Source organism: Botryllus schlosseri, chromosome 4 (assembly GCF_051294905.1).
Source record: "Botryllus schlosseri isolate E-star chromosome 4, Bs_hap1, whole genome shotgun sequence".
Taxonomy (NCBI): Eukaryota; Metazoa; Chordata; class Ascidiacea; order Stolidobranchia; family Styelidae; genus Botryllus; species Botryllus schlosseri.
Window position 1 is genome coordinate 3,837,874 of NC_137239.1, and position 21,967 is coordinate 3,859,840.

General features: G+C 40.3%; 1 long non-coding RNA gene across 1 annotated transcript; it reads left to right on the top strand.

Moving 5' to 3' along the window:
* The first annotated feature begins 220 nt into the window (after positions 1–220).
* Positions 221–13,750, top strand: LOC145436862 (uncharacterized). Its single transcript, XR_013914450.1, has 3 exons — positions 221–376; positions 735–827; positions 13,299–13,750. It is a non-coding gene; the product is annotated as an uncharacterized LOC145436862 (long non-coding RNA).
* Positions 13,751–21,967: the final 8,217 nt, after the last annotated feature.

The following is a 21,967-nucleotide window of genomic DNA, read 5'->3' on the forward strand; positions in this document are numbered from 1 at the left end:
AGTATTGTATGAATTTCTACTTTGCATGTCATCCAAATATGTTAATATGGTAATTACAAGCGTTATTAGCATTTAAAAATTTTCAGGTCATAATTGACATTTGAAAATTCTAAAATAAATATGACGAGAGAGGCCTACGTGCGATCACATGTGTGTTAAATGCATTTGAATTCGGAAAACGGCTTAGTTTCAGTTTATTATTCCTTTTTGCAGGAAACCTTAAAAATGAGGTGTTTGAAGTAGGGCGATTCTATTTTTGGGCTCCCTGCAACTACAAGTTTTTGCCAGACGCCAGGGAATTTTGTTCAAACGCAGGTGGTTGGCAGCACGAACCCAAAACAAAGCAAATAGTGGACCATATGAAGGAAGCAGGACTGTAAGTAATATACCCATCGCCTGTGCAACATCGAGACTCATTTTATTCAGATGATCAAGATAGCAAGTTGCGGTTAGGGCTAGGGATCAGTTCAGCGCATGCATGCATAAATATATCTGAATCGGTATTATGACACTCCTTTTTTGGACTTTCTATATTTTAATGTCTCGCTATATTGTGTTGGGAATGCAAGAGATTTGAGAATACACATCAACATCACAAAACGTCATTTTATGCCAATTTAAACGGGTTGCTATATTCATCTAACTGTGTCGTTCAACATAAAAATCACGATTATTCAGCACAAAGCCAAGCGTTTGCTTGGAACTATTTTGTAATAAAATTTAGTCTATTTTAGGAGTGCCGACATCTATTACCAAGGTCTCGAAAAAATGGATGGCACCTGGACATGGCTCCGGGGAGATGTATGGGACACAAACAATCCAATAAGGTGCGCTTTTAAAATTTGAATCGAATGTTTGTAAGTTGCTAATTCGAATTCGAACGCATTGATAATTTATTTTCAAACTATATTAAATTATGTATAATGTACTGAGCATGTCATTTTTGAAAGTAATTTTATACCCACGTCGTGTAAAAGTAGACTAATCTGTTGATATTCAATCTTCCTCCATATAGTCACCTTATTGAAAATTCACCTAAAAACTATACATTATATTGAGGTACAAGCATATGAATGGTCTAGCTATAGACCACCATTCACGGATCTATACATTTCGTGAGTTGTATAAAGCGTTGGCTGCGTAATAGTCTGTGATGTTCGTATTATACAAAAACTTTCAAGATTGTTGACTGATTTGCGGAATACCTACCTCGACATGTTATCCTGCGTGTTAGCTTCAAGCCGCCAATTTAAATTTCTTCGTAGAAGTATTTTATTGTACCATAAACTCAAGAAATTATTTGCGTTATCCACAGATATTGTAGTCGCTAACACGCATCAGACCAAATTATAAAAAGCTATCTTCGATGGACCGATTACGACCCCAAATTTCCATTTTTTCAGTGCCGTTAACAGTAGCGCAGTGACATATTAATATCGAAGGTTTCAGCTGACATACACGCAGCGGTCATTTTAAGTCAATATTTGAAATGCGACAACTTCGCCGTCAGGAGTTCTATTTTCGAAACTAATTTTGGGCACTCATCAAGACAGCACTAAAAGACCTACCCAAAAGTCGAGGCGAAATGGATGAATATTGTTAATTTGACTTGGAATCATCTGTGAACTAACAAATAGCATCTTCGCGATAGGGACTTTCGTCATTTAGTCATAGTAAAGAGATTAGTCCGAGTGACTTTTGACGAATGCAATCACTTTTCAATCATTAACCGAACAATTCTAATAATATGTTTATCAGGTTGAAAATTGTTCTGCTGTAAGTCACGTCATAAATCATTCAATGCCCTTCAGGATGAATACGAGTTTTCAGATTTCTTAATTTGTGCATAGTTGGTCAATCTTCTGCGAAGTATTCATTGACGTCGAATTGGCACGGTAAGCAACAAGTTCAAATTACAACGGCAGTAAAACATATGATGTAGAAGTTGGATCAATCAGCATCCAAGAAATGTTAGCTGCCATGATTATAACCCTATTCTGTGGTGCCTGATTAATAAGATATTGTGTCCGTTGTAGTCAATAATAAAAATGTGCTCGGAGCCATACATCGCATGATAGTAGTGAAAAAAGATAGGTGGTGGATAGGCAGGGCTTCGGATGGGTGCGGTGACATGATAACGCGAAAACCTGCGGTGACATGCTAACGTTTTCAGGTATAAGCGTAGTATAGCATGATAACGTTACATGCATAGGGATCCGTGACATGGAGACTGTTTCGGGTATAGGGACGGTGGCATGTTGAGTGGAGTTGGCGACCCAACGATCGGTGACATGGTAGTCGTAAGTTATTAGGAGCGCTGTCAGTATAAGATAATAAGAAACATGTTCATGTATAACGAATAAAAACTACGTTTGGTGCAAGATATTGAGCAGTTAGTGAGCTTATAATGACCAAAAACCTACGTCTGGTGACAAGATAATAGGAATTTATTAAGGTTATCATGACTTAAACCTACGATCCGTCGCGAAATAATAAGAAATTCGTTTATTACAAAAACTGGACAAGGTTACGTCTCAGACATGGGGATATCTCGTGACTTGGTGTTATAGTCATGTCGCTCGTTGATGAGATAATATTAGGTGATTCGTTTGTTGGCAAAACCCGCGATCACTGACAAGATTTTCGAATAATGACGAAATCTCAGAATCAGATTTCGGTAATGCCTTGAAAAGCAACAATTGGCGATTTCTGTTCCAACCATAATCCTGTGAGAGGTTAATCCTTTGCTCGATCAAACTCGGGGTACAACTGTAACCAGCCAGAAATGAGTATAAGTCGTACAATTCTAAGTTTATGCGCGAACTCACCTAATTATAATAGAGAAGGGTGGAATTATGTCCAAATTATTTTTACGGTTACAAATGACAAATGACAAAAAAAGTAAAAATCTTCCGTTCTCAGGTTAAAAAAAACTCGCCTGAGCTATAAGAACATACCGTACCCAATGTTAAATATCGTTTCCCCTTAATTCTCCCATAAAATAACGTAATAGACTTCTTCACCATATCTCACAGATATAATTTTACATTTATATCATGAGATCTCTCGCTATTTTGCTTGTAAATAACTTAAACTTCTGCTTTCATGCTAGCAGCATTCATTTTTACAAATTGTTCCGATTTGACTATTGTCGTCAAATTCTTTACTAGTCCTAAATTTAGTCTGTAGTCGTTTTACAGTGGAACACTATTATTATAATAACGGCAAATATTCACGGAGGGTGAACCATTGTATATATATTTGAGAGCTTTCGTGGACCCCTATTGTGACCTGGCCTGGACAAATTTTCAAATTTTATACGGGAGAAATATGGTTCGCAGTCGACTTAGATAAAGAAATTTGGGACGGCTAGAACTTATGAGAAAAAGTGACCGCAAAATTTTGGAAACTGATGACTGTAAAAAATAAAATTCCTTTAACTCCGATCATTTAAACAAGGACAAATTAGTTTGTGGTTCATCGTATGGATTTCATAATTTGGCGTTGACAGACCCGAAAATGCCAGTCCGGTACTTCCGACCTCCGTCCAGGGTTTTTGACCACCTATTCGATGTTCGAGATCGGAAGCAGCCCGTGGTCTAAGTTTGTAGATCAGTAATCGTAAATACTAGAGAAAGGTTTTGATTATGTGCCCGCGAACGTGAAAACGAACCTATGACTTCATATCAAACCATATTGCTAATTCTAACCCAACATTCTCGTAAAATAATACATTATTGTAGGTTATGGCACAATTCTAAAGTACAGGTTGATTTTTAAGGACTACCAAACGTTCAACTGGAACGAGCAAGTGCTTTGATAATTCATTCCACAGAATCCGTATTTTCGTCGATTTGCCACAAATTCCGATTAGGATTTGCAAGGCAATATAGCCTTACGCAATGATCTAGGCCAGGGTCGGCCAATATTTAGGCCAAAGAGCCCCATAAGATTCACGAACCATTGCGCAGGCCACTTCAATGTTGATGTTCTGCCAGCGCCGTGTGGGGCACTGGCGCACACTTTGCGAATGACTAATATGAGTATTTGACTGGTCGATCAGGTGCAATTCGATAACAACCTGCACGGACTGTATTTCGCTATTTTTACTGTGTGTTTGTGGCCAAATCTCACAACATAGAGTCAATAAATATAATAAAGCTAAATATTTCGAGCAAACTTTTCTAACAAAGCAAATTAATTTGTCATATATAAAAAAAATCAAAATTATCATTTATGATAGATTTTTACAGTGCTCAATCTACCCAGGTTTGTTTTCTAACTCAAATTTTCAAATATCCAAGATCGTCAAACCGATCGCAAACGTCATATCACGTTCACACAACCCCCTACCCAATACGATTATTTTTTCATCTAAGTGTAAAATTAATGAATTCAAAGAAACTCATCATCATAAGTATCGCACTTGTAAAATTGTCAGTTTGTTAGAGATGAGGCTTAATAATCATTGCGGAAATAGAAGGAGAATGCACATGGAAACGGTCTTATATTTATTAAAATCAGGTTTTTAATGATACACACATGCAATTTTATTAGAATCTGTTTATAACAGGTACTTGTTTACATTTGCACTATTGTAGATTGAGCGATCGGAATAAATATTTTAGTGGGGAGGTCTAGCCCAAATATTCAAAAGTATTGTGCATTTTTTGATACAAGCACCAAATTTAGCACACATGTATAATAACATGTTGCGAACATTTTCAGATATTGAGCCACTCGGAATTCTCTGTTTATGTCCGCCATATTGGATTTCAAAATGGCCGCCATTTGAAATCTACATTTGCGATTATCTGTGGGCCTAATGCTGCTATTGACTTTATTTTGGTATCTAAATGTATGTTTTTTGAGTCATGGAATCCAATGGTAACAATCTGCAATGCGTTACCGATGTGCCGCCATATTGGATTTGAAAATGGCGGCTTCACATTACATGGTCACTTATCGATCTACATTTGTCGTTATTATAGTCTAATGACTCGATTCTGGTGGTGTTGGTGGTAGAGTAGTTGCTGTAGTGGTAGCTGTAGTGCAGTGACGATAACAGAAATGTTACTTTGTGTCATTCCAGGTTCATAGTGATGCATGCATGTCTGTAAACTGACGGTGCTAGCTGATAATAATCTGAAGACAGTTCTACTATGCCAGGGGCGGGCAACTTCTCCAGTCTGCGGGCCGGATATAGGAAAATTAAGTACTTGGCGGGCCGGATTGCTGAATCGATACATTATTCGCCCATTTATCCACGTATACAAGGAAGAAATCGTATTTAATGAATCTATTTTAACGACAGCAATGCATCTTCAAAGCCATTTCTCGCCAATAATGACGAAGCCAATGTGGATTTGAGAACAGCATTCTCAGCAGGGGTGGTCAATCTTTTTGCCAGTCACGGCGGCATTTCGACTACTCATTTCAACTACTACTCACGGCCGCATTCCGGGGAATAGTCGTAATGAACTAGCAGGACGCCAAATAGGCCTACTCATGTTAAAGTGTCTATGTCCATTTCCGGTGAACTCCGTACTAATCTATTAAATAATGTAGGCTGTTCATAGTCGCGCCAAGCGCGAAAAATTTTTCAGATTCATTCATGAATTTCGTCAGTAAAATTAGTAGTTCTACATATTATTTCTCGTATCCCATGTGATCAGATTCACCGATGGAGTTGATGGAGGGCTGTTTTCGAAAATTTAGGGCAGTTTATGAATGATGATGTATCTTCGGGTAGGCCAATTATTATTAGTCACTTTGTTGCATGCTGTTCTTTGCATGTCTTGACCCTCCGTCAGGATTGTCGGTATAGTGATAGGAGCACACGATTCCGAGTTGGTATTTCTATATGAGGCGCATCTGTTCGCAACTGTACTGTGGGGCTCTGATTGCAAAGTGCGCAACTATATTAAAATCGAAAAATGAAGTCGCATTGAATCGCGCACTGCGCGAAGAAAATTTCAAGAATAATTGAAATCTTTCAAGAAATCGGGAGTCAATTCGTAAATTCAAATTCCACGTCGACGGCCGCCGACACCTACTAATTGAATTACGTGTCCACGGCCGCACAAATTTGCTTCTACGGCCGCAGGTTGGCCACCCCTGTCATACAGGTACCACCATGTCTGCTTCTCTCTGATCAATCAACACACGGTGCAATCCTTCATTAAGATTTCAAGGCGCGGGATGTATGTTGCCCACCCCTGTACTATGCCCAAGAGGTTCAGACTAGCTCCTTCTGAGCGAACTTCGCCATCAACATCACCGCACCTCACCACAACTGACTGGAGTTTATGCCTCATATGTCAGAAGGACAAGGCGGAGATACTGACCAAACCCGACCAATCAAAGAGAAAAGACATTTGTAGTGGGTACAGTTCACTCGCAGAGAACTTGATCAAATTCAGTGAACTTGGAGAGCTTCCAGGATCATTTCAGTTGGAACGACTCGGTGATGGTCATGGCATTGAAGCTGCGATGGTTGCACACGGTGCACAGTATTACCACACGTGCAGGCTCCAGTACAACAACCCCAAACAGAAGAGGGCACAAAAAGGAGCACTCAAGAAAGAAGGTCAAAGCGACGAGGATCAATCTGTATGCAAACGCACCAGGGGACATTCTCGCTCATCGGTTACAGAAAAGGTTCCAGAAACTTGTTTCTTCTGTGCACGACCTGCTGGGGCTAACAGTCATCGAAAAACTGCAACATTCCAAATGGACAGACGGGTGCGTGCCTGTGCAACCCTTCGTGGTGATACAGAACTACTTGGCCAGCTCAGTAGTGGGGACATGGTAGCGTTGGACGCAGGGCTTTGGAGCCGGAGCCCGGAGCCGGAGCCCCGGAGCCGTGCATTTTCACCGGAGCTGGAGCCGGAGCCGGAGCTCAACATAAAATTCAGCCGGAGCCGGAGCAGGAGCTGGAGCCCGTTATTTGAGGAGTAGCTCCGGCTCCGACGTATTTTATAAGATGCTATTATATATGCAACAACCATATCTGCTGATTTATCATAATTGAACCGCAGGCCTGAATTTTAATGCTGTGTACAGCAATGGCATAGCGTAAACTGCGTTCTAGTACAACAATGATGTTATCAACAATTGACAAGTATTCATTATGACGCCACAAGCCGGTACGGTGGCACCTATGTCTTCGTTGCGACGTCGGATGTTACTGAAGTCTAGATTACTATAGATAACTAACCTATGGGTAGATTGTTAATCTATATAGACCAGGAATGGCCAACCTTTTCGGCTAAAGGGGCACATGCAATTGACGAACGAGTGCGCGGTCCACTAGCCGCGCCAATCGGGTAAAATTTTCAAAGTTTATAAATAAACTAGGTCAATAATATTATTACTTGAGCATATTGCGGGTCTACTGTATACCGCCCGCTAGGCTCAGTTTGCAAGGACACGACTATTCGGCGTCTGGCCAGATCGATATCGAAGGTCTCCGATAATATGCAACAATCATTTTGTGCCTACATTTCACTGTCGACGATCTTTATGTGAGCGCAAACGCGAAAAGATTTTCTCCCGTAATTGCGAATACAGTTAGACTTAAACGGATAAATTAGGTGTTTATTTTCATTTTCAGTAGAGAGTAGGCTACCAAGCAAGAAATCGTGTTACAATTAAACACGCGAAGCGTGAAGAAAAATTTCTCTACTATTTTAGTTTATTGTAATGTACGACGATTTACTGAAAATGTGACTGGACCCTGGATCTGCCAATGCGTCGGAACTGATATTTTAGTCATCAACATCCCAAGTGTCGCAGCCAGACTTGTAATTTTTGGTTGGCATTGCAAGTTCACAATCTGAGCAATTCATTTTCGATAATATAATAGGAAATTACCTCGCGGGCCACGCAAAATCCTCTCGCGGGCCACATTTGGCCCGCGGGTTGGCCACCCCTGATATAGACAGGCCTATTCGATAATGTCAGAGCCGGAGCCGGAGCTGGAGCCGGAGCTAATGTATGATAGAAGAAAGCTCCGGAGCCGGAGCTGGAGCAGTTTAAATTTACGGCTGCTCCAAAGCCCTGGTTGGACGCCCAGTATCACCCACAGTGCTTGATAGGACTTTTAACCGCACAAGAAAGGTCCAGTCAACATTACCACAGGACTCAGACCAAGAGCGAGCAATGTCGGCAGTTGTCTTCCCTGAACTCGCACTCTACATCGACGAAACCAGACAAGATGAGGAGACGGCAATAGTATTCAGATTGGCCGATCTTGTCCACCTCTATCAGTCCAGAATGGAACAGCTTGGAGTGCAGCTCGACACGAAAGTTCACTCCACACGACTGAAACAGAGACTGCTATCTCACTTACCTGACTTGCGGACATACTCCAAGGGGAGAGACATCCTGATGGCATTTGAAAACGATCTCGGTTCTGCTATTGACAAAGCCTGCGAGCTGGACAGTGACAGTGATGCAGTCCATCCTGCCCGTGCTGCACACATCGTTCGCCGTGAAATGTTTGGAGAAGCTAAGCCCTTCACAGGATTCCCCGGAGGATGTCAAGAAAAATCAGTACCACCGTTGCTGCTTGCCCTAGTCAGCATGATCCTAGAGGGACCCAGCATCAAAGACCAGATGACAGACACTAACCCTGCAGCAATTACCGCAGCCCAGATACTGAAATTCAACAGCGTAAAGCACTTGTGTCCGGCACAGTGTTGCACAGGAGACCCCACTTCCAACATACATCAGGATGATGTTGCATGCTCATACACGCAAAAAAGAATTGGTCGACAGACTGTCACACCTTGGCCTAAGTATCTCTTATGATAGAGTGCTCCAGCTCTCAGCACAGATGTGACACAATGTCTGTCGACAGTTTCACAGAGAACAAGTGGTCTGCCCTCCGAAAATGCGTAGGGAAGTGTTCACAACTGCCGCTATAGACAACATAGATCACAACCATAGTGCAACAACATCAAAAGACTCTTTCCATGGTACCGCAATCTCCCTCGTACAACATCCTTCTTACACTGGTGAAGGAGTAAATCGGAGTATCGTCGATGATAGAGAAGCTGGGGATACACGGTCCAAGACTGTCGCCCCTTTGCCGCACTATTATACTGACGTTACCCCCTGTCACTTGCAGCATCAATAAGTCGCCTGTCCCAGCTGCTGGAGTAACGTCATTGACCAGAGGAGACTTCAAACAGCTCACTGATGAAGAATACCAATGGTTCGGCAATGCGAAACAAGTCCTGGAAGACAACACTGGTACAGTAGACAATGAAAACACATCTTGGGCTGCATTTCATGCCAGCCGACAGCCACCGGATGCTAGAGTCATCTGCCCCACGTCGCTGCTTCCACTCTTCCTGGAAAGTGCCCACACTGTGGCCATGATCCGGCATTCAATGGACATTGTGAAGAAAGATGTAGAACACCTGAATCCTGGACAGACACCAGTGGTCACCATGGATCAGCCACTGTTTGCTTTGGCTAAGCAGATACAGTGGAAGTGGCCAGAGAGTTATGGTGAAAACCACATGCTGGTGATGTTTGGTGGTCGCCACATAGAGATGACGGCACTGAAAACATTGGGGAACTGGCTGCAAGGGAGTGGTTGGGTGCAAGCACTTGTGCAAGCTGAGATTGCGACAGCAGGGACAGCAGACTCATTTCTGCATCTCATGCAGCCAAGCATGGACACCACTCAATAGTCATCCGAACTGTAGACACCGATGTTGTGGTACTGGCAGTGTCCGTGGTACAGGAGTTGCAACCAGAAGAAGAACTGTGGCTGGCATTCGGAACAGGCCAAAGATTCCGATACCTAGCAGCACACGAAATTGCAGCTGGACTGGGGCCAGAAAAGGCTCGTGCACTGCCAATGTTCCACGCTCCAACTGGATGCGACACTGTGTCTAGTTTTGCCAGACATGGCAAGAAGACTGCGTGGGCAGTCTGGGCGGTACTGCCAGAACTCACTGAGGCGCTGCTGCTGCTGTCCTCCGCACCACGTGACATACCAAATGATGCAACGTGCATCATCGAGAGGTTTGTGATCTTGTTGTATGATCGAACCAGCAAATGCACGGACATTGACACGGCCAGGAGGAAACTCTTTGCAAGGAAGAACGATGTGCAGCTGATCCCTCCAACGAAGGGAGCTTTAGAGGAACATGTTAAGAGGCCAGTGTATCAAGGTGGATATGTGTGGGGTCAGACATTGCTGCCAGCACCTAAGCTCCCTCCACCAACCAACTGGGGTTGGTCAATGACTGGAGGACAGTACACACCATACTGGACCAGGATACCTGAGGCAGCTCACAGCTGCATTCAGCTGATTTCTTACAAGTGCCAGAAAGGGTGTGTGAAACGCTGCAAATGCAAGAAGGCTGGCCTTCAGTGCACAGCCATCTGTGTGTGTGACGGGGACTGCACAAAACGATGAGTCCACAACATACATGTACTTGTGGCAGTGCTGAACTTGTTAACATGACACTGTTTATGTACGCGTACCCTCAGTACCGATATATACCTAGCCTCAGATACCTATCATACCAGACCATTGTAGAATGTCAGTATACACCTAGCCTCAGATTTTAGAGTTTAGACCATGTAGCACAGGGGTGGGCAAACTACGGCCCGCGACGTTCTGTGCGGCCCGCGAGAGTCTAAAGAAACTTACTAAAAATATTGATAAAATGTGTACTAAAATCGAACTAGCAGGGACTTGATTAAACCTTTTCTTAGTATATTTCACCGTGATAATTCTGAGGCAGTGGTTCTCGAGCTGGGGGGCTCGCCTCCCTTGGAGGCGTTTAGACATCCGACGGGGATGCCAGCGAGGCTGAGCTCAACAGAAAAAGTTTTTCGCGCCTCGCGCGGTCTCCGTTCAATTCATTGTTTTTGCTATGTATTTAGTGGGAATTTCATATTTGAAAATCTCTCATCCACAGTCGTAACCTTCGATGCCATTATACTATCCGTTCGGTTTGCTAGTCAAGGGGGGAGCGAAATCTTTCACCTTCATATCGGGGGGGGGGGGGGGGGGGTGGGCGTGTCTTAAAAAGTTTGAGAACCACTGTTCTAAGGTAAATACTGCCTACATTATTTTTATGTTTAATTTCTGGCGCGGCAGCCCGATCTCAAGGCCCACGGACTTTGAACATCACAGAAATCCCAAACGACATTGACATATTTCGGATCAAGAGTGTGATTTAAGATTGACCACTCCAGTTTTACCTATTTTAGTAAAACGGTTCGCGCGTGTCTTAAGTAAATTAGTTCTCTGTATGCGTAGAATTAGGGTATCTATATTTTATCTACACATAGTGAAAGCGTTTTGGAAGCTAACACGGTTATGATGCTGTCAGCATTGTGTGTCCTGGAACTGAACCAAAATTGGAATTAGTATATCTATGAACAGATCGCTGCTCACAGATTTTAATTTCAATCCCGTTCTAAGATCGGACAGCCGACTTTCATCTCTATAGTTTTGACGAATTGCAGTTATTGAGGTCGACCAGCCTATGAAATCTCATCACTGTTTCTGGTGCTTGCACGATATCATCAAAGCAATGTCTGGTTTGCTTTAAATAAGCATATATATTATCTCCTTGTCCTCACTATATAATCAAATACCAATATTGCGTTTTGGATTATCATCCCACTTTTATATAGTGCGGCCCGCGAATGGATTCGGACGTTGAATGCGGCCCGCGAGCTCAAAAGTTTGCCCACCCCTGATGTAGCATGTCAGAATTGTATCTAAGACATTTACAGACATAAGACTTTTACACCCATTTAACATGCTTGCATAAAATCATTCTTTTCAAAGTATCGTGTTCAATCAAATATTTCCTAGATAAGTTGTAATTACAATTATACAACAGACTATTAAAGATAGCATTAAGTTGGAATTCGTACCATTGGATTGTGCATTGGATTAGATTTGTGCATTGCATTTTATTTAGATTTGCATATTGGAATTTTAAATTTGTGCATTTGATTTAGATTAGTGCATTAAAACTGTGCATTGGTTTGAGCATCGGATTGAGAAATTGGTACCATTGGATTCCTTGACCCAAAAAACATACATTTTGACACAAAAATAATGAAGTCAATACCAGTGTTGGGATGACTCGAGTCATGACTTGACTCGAGTCAGACTCGAGTCACCTTTGTCGCATGACTTGACTTGACTCGAGTCACTTTGCTAAAATGACTTGACTTGACTAGGCGTATCAAAAATGCGGATTGACTCGTGACTCGGAGCAAAATTCACGAGTCAATTTCAAGTCATAAATTAATCGGTGTCGATAAAAATCACTGTATCTTGCATATGTTCGGATTGTTCGCGAAACGCTGGTGTAACCCGTGAGAGCGTCCAATCATTCAATGATCGTGCGTTTTACTGAGCCTCCATTGTTCTCTCACAAATAGATTGACCACAAACGAAGTGATCGAAGCTTACAGCTTACGTTGTCGTAAACTAGTAGTACAGTAATATAATATAAAATTATCTACCTTAACCAAACCTCTTGTTTTATTGATTTTGAATTCGAATATGGTTTATATACACCTCAACCATTGGCGCAGGCTCGAATTGTATCATATCAATGTGTATAAATGGGTAAAGGGTAATGTATTGCATCTTATCAATTCGGTCTCTGTTCCCCATTTTGGTTGGTAACTATAACCTGAGGCTACGTATATGTGAGCGATACAGCAACTTCTTGGGTGTATATTTAACTCTATATTCGTTCATCGGTTCAAAATAAATGACCACTTAATCTAGCTAGCAAAATGTAATGACGTAATCATGCCTCATACTACGAAAAGGCAACTTGACTTGAATTTTGACTTGACTCGTGACTTGACTTGACTTGACTCGACTTGACTCGAGTCACCTCCAAAAATCGAGTGACTTGACTTGACTCGAGTCATCTTCCAAAACCGATTGACTTGACTTGACTCGAGTCAAAATGTGCACTGACTCGAAATGACTCGTGACTCGAAGGTAGTGACTTGATCCCAACACTGGTCAATAGTAGCATTTGACCCAGACATAATCGCAAATGTAGATTTCAAACGGCGGCCATTTTGAAAACCAATATGGCGGACATAAAGAGAGAATTCCGAGTGGCTCAATATCTGAAATGTTCGCAACATGTTAATATACATGTGTGCCAAATTTGGTGCTTGTATCACAAAATGCACAATAGGTTTGCTATGCCGCCCCACTATTTGTTTTTGCATGTAAGCCGACCTGGCAATCTATTGTTTTCAGAGTTTTATATCCTTTTCAGAAAGTCCGGAGACAGTGGTGGGAATACGTGTTCTGTGCACGAGAGGCTCATCTGGCGGCAACATGCCTGCGAAGGAACAAAGAGGAGATACATCTGTCAATTCAGTAAGCATTCTTTCAAGTTCGAAATAGACATTGCTAGTTGGTTACTACAATTTATGCAGCATTCTTTCTAAATTGCGTAAATCACCACCAGCTACATGCCAATTTATTACACGGAAATTAAATAATGGCGAGAAATTTTACCAGAGAAAAATAGATTGAATTGATATGGGTCACGGTCACTTTTTTGAAATCATTCCCAGTCAATTATATCAAGAATATTGTCAAAATACGGGTCAAACTATATACTTCTCAACCTATTGGTCCAGAAAGGCTGGATCCAAAATCAGCTAAGAAGTGTATCAAGTTTTTGTGAAGTAGTCTATTTATTCGGTTGAAACAGTAATGCCAAATCAATTTGCGTCAAGCTATTGCGAGAGAAGTTCAATAATTGTTGCTATTTCAATCTATTTATAGTAAAAAGATGTCCCTTTGATTGAATGATGACAATTCAGAATTAACAGCAACGAGAAGAAATGCTACTATATATAACTGACAATAAACACAATAGTAATAAAATATATCTCATGTGGGAATACCATACTGCATTTAAGTCGCTATCCGAAAACTTGGATGGTGGTACAATGGAGCGTAGGAAAACAGAGACCGAGGTATGTCCGATACGATATTACTTCACATAAAACCAGCAAAACATTGCAGTTTATGGTGGGAACATGATAATTTATTATCAAAGACCTCAGTTCCAATACACGGGACCGGTGCAGTCACCCTAAAACAGGGTTTCCTAACCTTTTTATCCTAATTCCCCACTTCCGATTTATTCCGAGCCTTCATTCGCCACCTAAAATCTGGTACCGTGAACGCACCTCCGTAAATATATGTATCTACCCCGGCAAGCAGCCAACCGAAAAATAGGAGAAGTTGAAAATTTTCCAAATGTGGCGGGGTAGCATCAATTTACATACGTAAATGCCGAATAATACATGAGTTAGATAAACTTCTTTATGTTGACGAACTCATAAGTGCGATATAAATATAAGCAGCCGAAAACTACACTTTCGCACAATACTAGAAGAACTTGAAATAATATGATATGTAATCTCATTTGTAATGAGTCCGGATGTGCTATCAATTAGCGAGTCCACGATCTCCCTTGAATACATGTTCAGCAATAGGAGCTCAGTAGTATGCTTAGCTGGCTTTGGTACGCACCAATCAGAGAACGCCACGTCATCCTAATTGCCACGCCCATTTTCATCCCCTAAGGGAACATTCATCTGCTACGTCATCTGTGCCACATCATCAAGCGTCACGCCTATAGTGCCACATCATCCATCCATTGCTATATCATCGCCGCATTGATTGCCGCATCTTGATACTTTTCTCAGATATTGTATTATGTGTATTTAGGACTAATATCATCCTTCCATATTTTTTAAACTTGATTTTATGTGTACAAGTTACGGTTTCTGCAGTTTCCACATTTTACGACTTATGATTGCTGCGTCAAAACTTACCTTGGCTAGAATCGACAGATTTTCTATTATGTGTATTTAGGACTATGTATTTAAATTCCTATTCAGACTATACATAAATGCGAAAACTATGATGTCTATGTAAGGTTATATTCTCCGGATAATATTATTAATATCAAAATTCTACACATCATCACTAATTACTTAATATAAAATGCGATTTTGAGCGCTGCGACTTGATAATATGAACCCCTACGCTTCTGATGCATGATTTTTTGTGATAAGGACCTAGGTAACATTCAGAGTCTGCAACGATTGTTTGGATATACATTATAGCAATACCCACTAAACTATAGGCGGTTATATTACTCTATTGGTCAGAGATAACTCATCCGTCCATATTTTTAAACTTGATTTTATGTATACAAGTTACTGTCTCTACAGCCTCCACATTTTACGACTTATTTTCATTAGACGCAGGCAAGCGATTCTCCAGTTCGGAGCTACGGAAACAAATCACTCGCATGTGCGTGTTCCGAATAGTCTTGTAGAATTTTCTAAAGTCGTAACAGCTTAGTAGCATATACGCGAATCCCAAGGTGAAAATAATCGAACGAACTATAGCCGTAGGCGTGCGATTCGCAGGGCTTTATTTATACAAACTCTATCGATGCCTGTACGCGAACCCCAGCGTTAAGACGATTAGGTCTAATTAACACGTTCTGAAGCCGAAAATTTAGTCAACATCATTGAGATAGCCATGATTTGAAGATGGTGATCGAGTGTGACAATAGCACTCGCCAAGGTTAGACAAACATAACCTTAAACTACTCTCTACTTCACAAAATATAAAGTTATAAAAGTAAGCAGATTTCTATGAAAACCCGTGAAATAGAAGTAAAAGTAGCCTAGAAACATAACTACTTGATGAAAAATCGTGATTCTTGAAGTGACCACATTTCATACGATTCAGTCCTTTTCATGTCACTAGAATAGGTGATTAAACTGACAGTGAAACGCCTCACTAGAATAAGGGTGATTAAACCGACCGAGGTCTCCACATTTTAAGGCTTATTATCAGCTCGCAGTACAACCGCTACCTGTATAATGTTTGCATGTCGAGTATAAGGGTATTTAACTCAGCACAAAAATGCCAACGAACGAGGCGCATTGGCGTTGGACTTAAGTTCCAATGAACAAGTGTTCACGTATAGGTTCGAGGTCTGAATGAGTCTTTTAAAGTAAATAGAAACGAAAAAACTAATCGAAAAAATTTACGAAGTTTGGATGCGGCATATTTAGGTTTTTTAAAAATTATTCATACCCACGATTCGAAATATTGTCAACTAACATATGTTTTCGACATAAGATAAGCGTGTAGTGTACAAATTTCGATGTTGCGCGAATACCACAAACTTTGCTTGCTTTCAGTGCTAACATCTAAATGCAAGACAGACTTTACGGAAAAAACTTATACTTGAGCACTACGAAATGTACAAGTACTTTACCTTTACACGACGTTTTTTGTAAAATGAATACTAATTTTAATAAAAAATAAAAAAGAGCGAAAAAGTACATTTATCCCGGAACGCAACATGAGAAATCGTTTCGATAATATCCAACATGCTGGTTCACTTCGAGGGTAATTTGTAAAACTCAAATATTGCATGCTAGGACTTTGCAAATTTTCGATTTATTTTTGCTATTTTTCTATTTCGTTAGTTCTCCGCCTTCAAATATATTTTTTCAATAAAATTAGTATTCATTTTACTAAAAACGCCGTGTAAAGATAAAGTACTTGTACATTTCGTAGTGCTCAAGTATAAGTTTTCAAACCATTACCTTAACAAAATTTTCAGAATAGCAACTTTTGAGATATCAACTCTGAATCGACAAACCAATGAACAATATTCAAACATGTTACACCCCCGTGTTTCCATGAAAATAACAAGACATTACACATTCAGTATACTTCACGATTGTTCATAGATACCAAGTATTCGCGTAAACGAGGTGTGTGACATTACATACATCATGGATAACATCATGGCCGGCACTACAAGCATCATGGATTACAAATTCATGTTCTGAAGTCTCATACATGCACCGACTCTGTGCATTCAATGTGGGGGTAGCTGACTTGGAGACAGAAAAACACACATATTTGACCGCAACATGGTCTTAGTATGAACCGACATGCATTCGACTTGTGGGAAAATGTGTCGCACACTATTTCACCGAGATTACAACCCTTTCACGGATATTCGTTGGTGCTATCGATACGGTGAACAGCGCGTTATGTATAGCGATATCTCCACAGTCAAATACGCGAACCATGCACAACCATATACCTCGACATTCGTTGAATATTCACGACACCAACAAATCTGTACATCTCCTTTCCCTCGACATCAATGATAGAATCCTCATCCCAATGCGCAGTACGAATGGTGGGTTCATCGGGTGTAAAATCCAAATCAAATGACACCAAGGTCTGCTTTCTCATTTTCAATATTTCCACCACCGCGTCTTGTCTGTGTCTTAGCACTACCGTGTGAGGATGGCGAAATCTGTGGGTGGTAACACGGATGGACATGATATTCTTCGATATGATCAACTGAAACCACGGATGTGGTGGGTTAGAGTCTTGTCGTGATGGTCCGTTTCGAAATGCAAGCGGATGAACTAGACCAAAAGTTTCGAAGATGCGTTTTATAATTGCTCTAGGTGTGAAATAGACATCGCACTCTTGCGGGGAAACAACACGAATTCAGTCTTCACACCGCAGAAACACAGCCGCTTGGTTAACATCACAAAACCGCAATTGAACTCAAGATTGCCATACACGGAATCGCTGTTAACGATGTCTGACTGCGGCGTTTCGACGAGTAACGAATTCTCGTATTTAGTATTGATTATGACACATACTCAAAACAGCGACAGTTTTCACAACCCGATACATACATTGAACCAACTGATGTAAGGTGAAACACTACGTTCGCAGCAAAAAAGTTTGCTGGGTATGACCACCACCAACATATAGAGTAGTGAGTGAGTAATTATACTACATACCCCGATTTCACTATATTCCGAGATCCGGATCACGATTCAAGTCTACCTGAGAATCCGAACTACCCTGTGAAGTTGATATATCAAGTTGTGAACCGTGAAAGGGTGTAATCTCGGTGAAATAGTGTGCGACACATTTTTCCACAAGTCGAATGCATGTCGGTTCATACTAAGACCATGTTACGGTTAAATATGTGTGTTTTTCTGTCTCCAAGTCAGCTACCCCCACATTGAATGCACAGAGTCGGTGCATGTATGAGACTTCAGAACATGAATTTGTAATCCATGATGCTTGTAGTGCCGGCCATGATGTTATCCATGATGTATGTAATGTCACACACCTCGTTTACGCGAATACTTGGTATCTATGAACAATCGTGAAGTATACTGAATGTGTAATGTCTTGTTATTTTCATGGAAACATGGGGGTGTAACATGTTTGAATATTGTTCATTGGTTTGTCGATTCAGAGTTGATATCCGGATCCGGGTCCTAGTTTGAGTTTTAGAAAATATGATACCGACATCCCGACATCTTTCGAAAACAAAACCGTGGTCAATGCTTAAGAGACCATTTTACTATTTTTCATCGCCATAAGTCATTCTGGACCGCGAAAACGCATTGTACGATATAGATGAAACTTATGCAAATCCTAGGATACTCATTTTCAAAGTAGCTTAGATCTCGAAATAAGCTCTGACTCGCTATTCTCCTCAAAGCATGGAATTATCACGAGTATCACCTTCGGTCACTGAAGAAAAGTATGAAATTATATCCGAAGCATATTCCTTGACCAGGAATTTTATCATGTACGAACTCGACGGCTCATGCGTTAAGGTAAATACGAAAGCAGAGAGAACCTTACGTCGAGTTGGGGATGAAATGTTAGAGCGACATCGAACTGTCCTAAACGCAGTCTCCAAACGTCTCCGCTATGGTGATGTCGAAGTCAATGAAAAATATAAAGAATATTTACCCGATGAGCGAATGTTCCTGATGATAGCTGATGAAATTTGCAAAGATACCAAAGAAAATTGGGGTAGGATTGTCTCCCTTTTTGTAGTCGGTAGCATTCTTGCTCGCAAGAACGAGGATGAACATCACGGGGAGCATATAGAAGCTATCATACAGACAGTCGGAAATTACATTGCTAGCAGAAGACTAAAGTGGATAGTGAAAAATGGAGGATGGGTAGGTGATTTACATGCTTTGCTTAGGAATTATAAATTATCTTTTAGCATGGATATATAGTGTATCTGCTCTCCAGAGCCCATATCATCTCTCGATGATGAAACTCAGCTTTACCCTCCAATTCGGTTCCCGACACGATAACTTTCCTCCGTACGATCATTAGGGCTTCTATTTTTGTTGCAGGATGGCTTTGTAGGATTCTTTGATAATACCGCTCTCGACTACAATAAAGTTTGGAAGGGACTCGTGTTTGTCGGAATCGGACTGACATCTATAGCAATGGCATGATCAAGATAATGAATGTTCGTATGTTTTGTCTCATGTAATATTTTAAGAATAAAATTCTTCATCGTTTAATCGCATCCATTTTACTGTAGGACGTATACAGTTTCTTCTGAGAATACTCGAAGGATTGCGCCATATGGAAACCTTCTTTATACTTTTAATTTTTTCAAATTTCTACAGATAACGCAGTCGAACACCGACTTTTACGCAAATCTGTTTGCGTGAACATAACAGAGACCTACACATAGTCAATTTTATTAACGGAATTAGCATGCTAAACATTAAACTCTCACCTTGAACGTTGGTACGCAGTTGTAGGACACAATAACAATGTACCATACCAAATTTCATCACACATTTCATGATGTAACAGCTTTAAAACTAACGCAGTTCTCTACAGACTTTTGCGTGAATCTGTTTTTCGGTAGCGTAGCACACTTCTGTACATAGTAAGCTTTAATAACGGAAGTACCATGCTAATAATCACATACCCACACTGAAACTTGGTACGCAGTTGTAGGACATTATGAAAATACACCATACCAAATTTCGTCAGACATTTCATGATGTAACACCTTTAAAACCAACGCCGTTCTATACCGACTTTTGGCAAAATCTGTTTTTCCGTAGCGTAGCACGCATACTTTACGCTCCAATTCGATTCCCACACATTCCATATAATTACTAACAGAACCATTGAGTACCAGCCTTGACATTTTCCGTAGTACTAGATGGCATGTATACAATTTCACGACATCCGACATTACGACGAAGACTATCAAAATATCGAAAGAAGCCCTCTATTCTTTTCTGAAATAATCAAGGTTTTATCAGGACTTCCCTTCATATAAACTCCAGCAGAATCACTAATAACCTCTCAAGTGTACTCAATTTACTCTAATTTGATAGTCGTGTACCAAATCCCTATTTTCCGCAAGTATGATAGAGGCTATCGCTCGATACTCAACGATTCGTAATTTTGCTGGAATACAAGTACAATTAGTTTAAAGTAGTTTGAGGTTACGTTTGTATCACCTTGACAAGTGCTATTATAAAAAAATGCTTTTGCTAAACTCTTACACTTTCACTAAACTTCTACACTGATTCTTGTAAAGTAGATAGAAAAGTAAAACTATTAACATAAGGTAAGGGAGAAGCACGCAAATTTCGATTGCATACAAATACCACAAACTGCGCTAACTTCCAGAGTTGTTAAGTATAGAAGTACTCGTACGTCTTGAGAATACCCAAGTAGGTTTTTTGCCTACATGTACCAAATACTCTCAAGTCCTTATGATATTGGAGTACATCAACTTCATGATAGCTATAGTATTAAACAGAAATAGACCTAGAGTACTAACGTTTTTGTGCAGTGAGAGTTCGCAAATTATCGAAGTATTTTTGTTATTTTTATTGTGATAAGTCATTCTGCTGCGCAAAAATGCGTCGTAGGATATAGATGAAACTAGCACCACTCATCAAGACCGCTGATAACAGTACATTTCAACATTTAATTGCAGTAAATTTCGAGTAAAGTACAAGAAGTGATGATTTCCGAGTGAGTTAAAAAGTAAGTGTTGCAGGTATAGTTTACCTGAAAACCGAATACTCTGAAATAGAAGTAGATGCAGTGTAAATAGTTAACCACTTGATTAAGTATAGCGCAAGCAGATAAAACCTATACTTGAGTACTACAAAATACACGAGTACTTCGCTATCGACTCCCTCCACGTAATAAGTGACTACGGTTTAAGACTGCTTTTACCGATACTCGTCAGTTTCCGTTTTAGATAGAATTCGGAAACCAAATAATTTCATAAACATAAGCTAATTAAATGAATTTACTCGAATGTACTATGCCGCGCTGATAAGATTAATTATAATATACTTATCATGTTAGAGCGATTTTTCTAGCGTAGAAAATCTTTAAAATGTAGTAAGCAGGCCAATATGAAGATATTCGTTGAGCTGAATAAACATAAAAAATACTCTAGACTACTTTATCGGTACTTTACAGTTTCAGTTTTAGATAAAATTTGTCACTTTCACTCCTCACTATAAGCATAAAAAACATTCCCGCGCGCTCCTAAACCTAACACTTCCTACCCTAACACCTAATACTAAGACGCGCGCGGGAATGTTTTTTATGCTTATACAACTCAATGAATACCCATCGGCCTGCTTACTACATTTTAAAGATTCTCTCCACTATTGTGTATACAAGAATATACTTCTCTTAGTAAGCAATTTCTCGTGAATTCCGAAGCACATTGACGTGTGTTAACTTCTGTATTAGGTGATAGAATCATTTTCATGTCTGATAATGATACTTGTCAATGTGATACAAACGTAAGCTCAAACTACTTTAAAATTTAAAGTCTCACCAAATTTTATCTAAAACTGTCAAGTACCGATAAAGTAGTCTAAACCCTAGTCGCTTTTTACGTGGAGGGAGTACTTGTATATTTTGGAGTACTCAAGTATAGGTTTGGCCTGCTTGCGCTATACTAAATGAAGTGATTGACTATTTACACTGCATCTACTTCTATTTCAGAGTTTTTTGTTTTCGAGCAAACTATACCTTCAA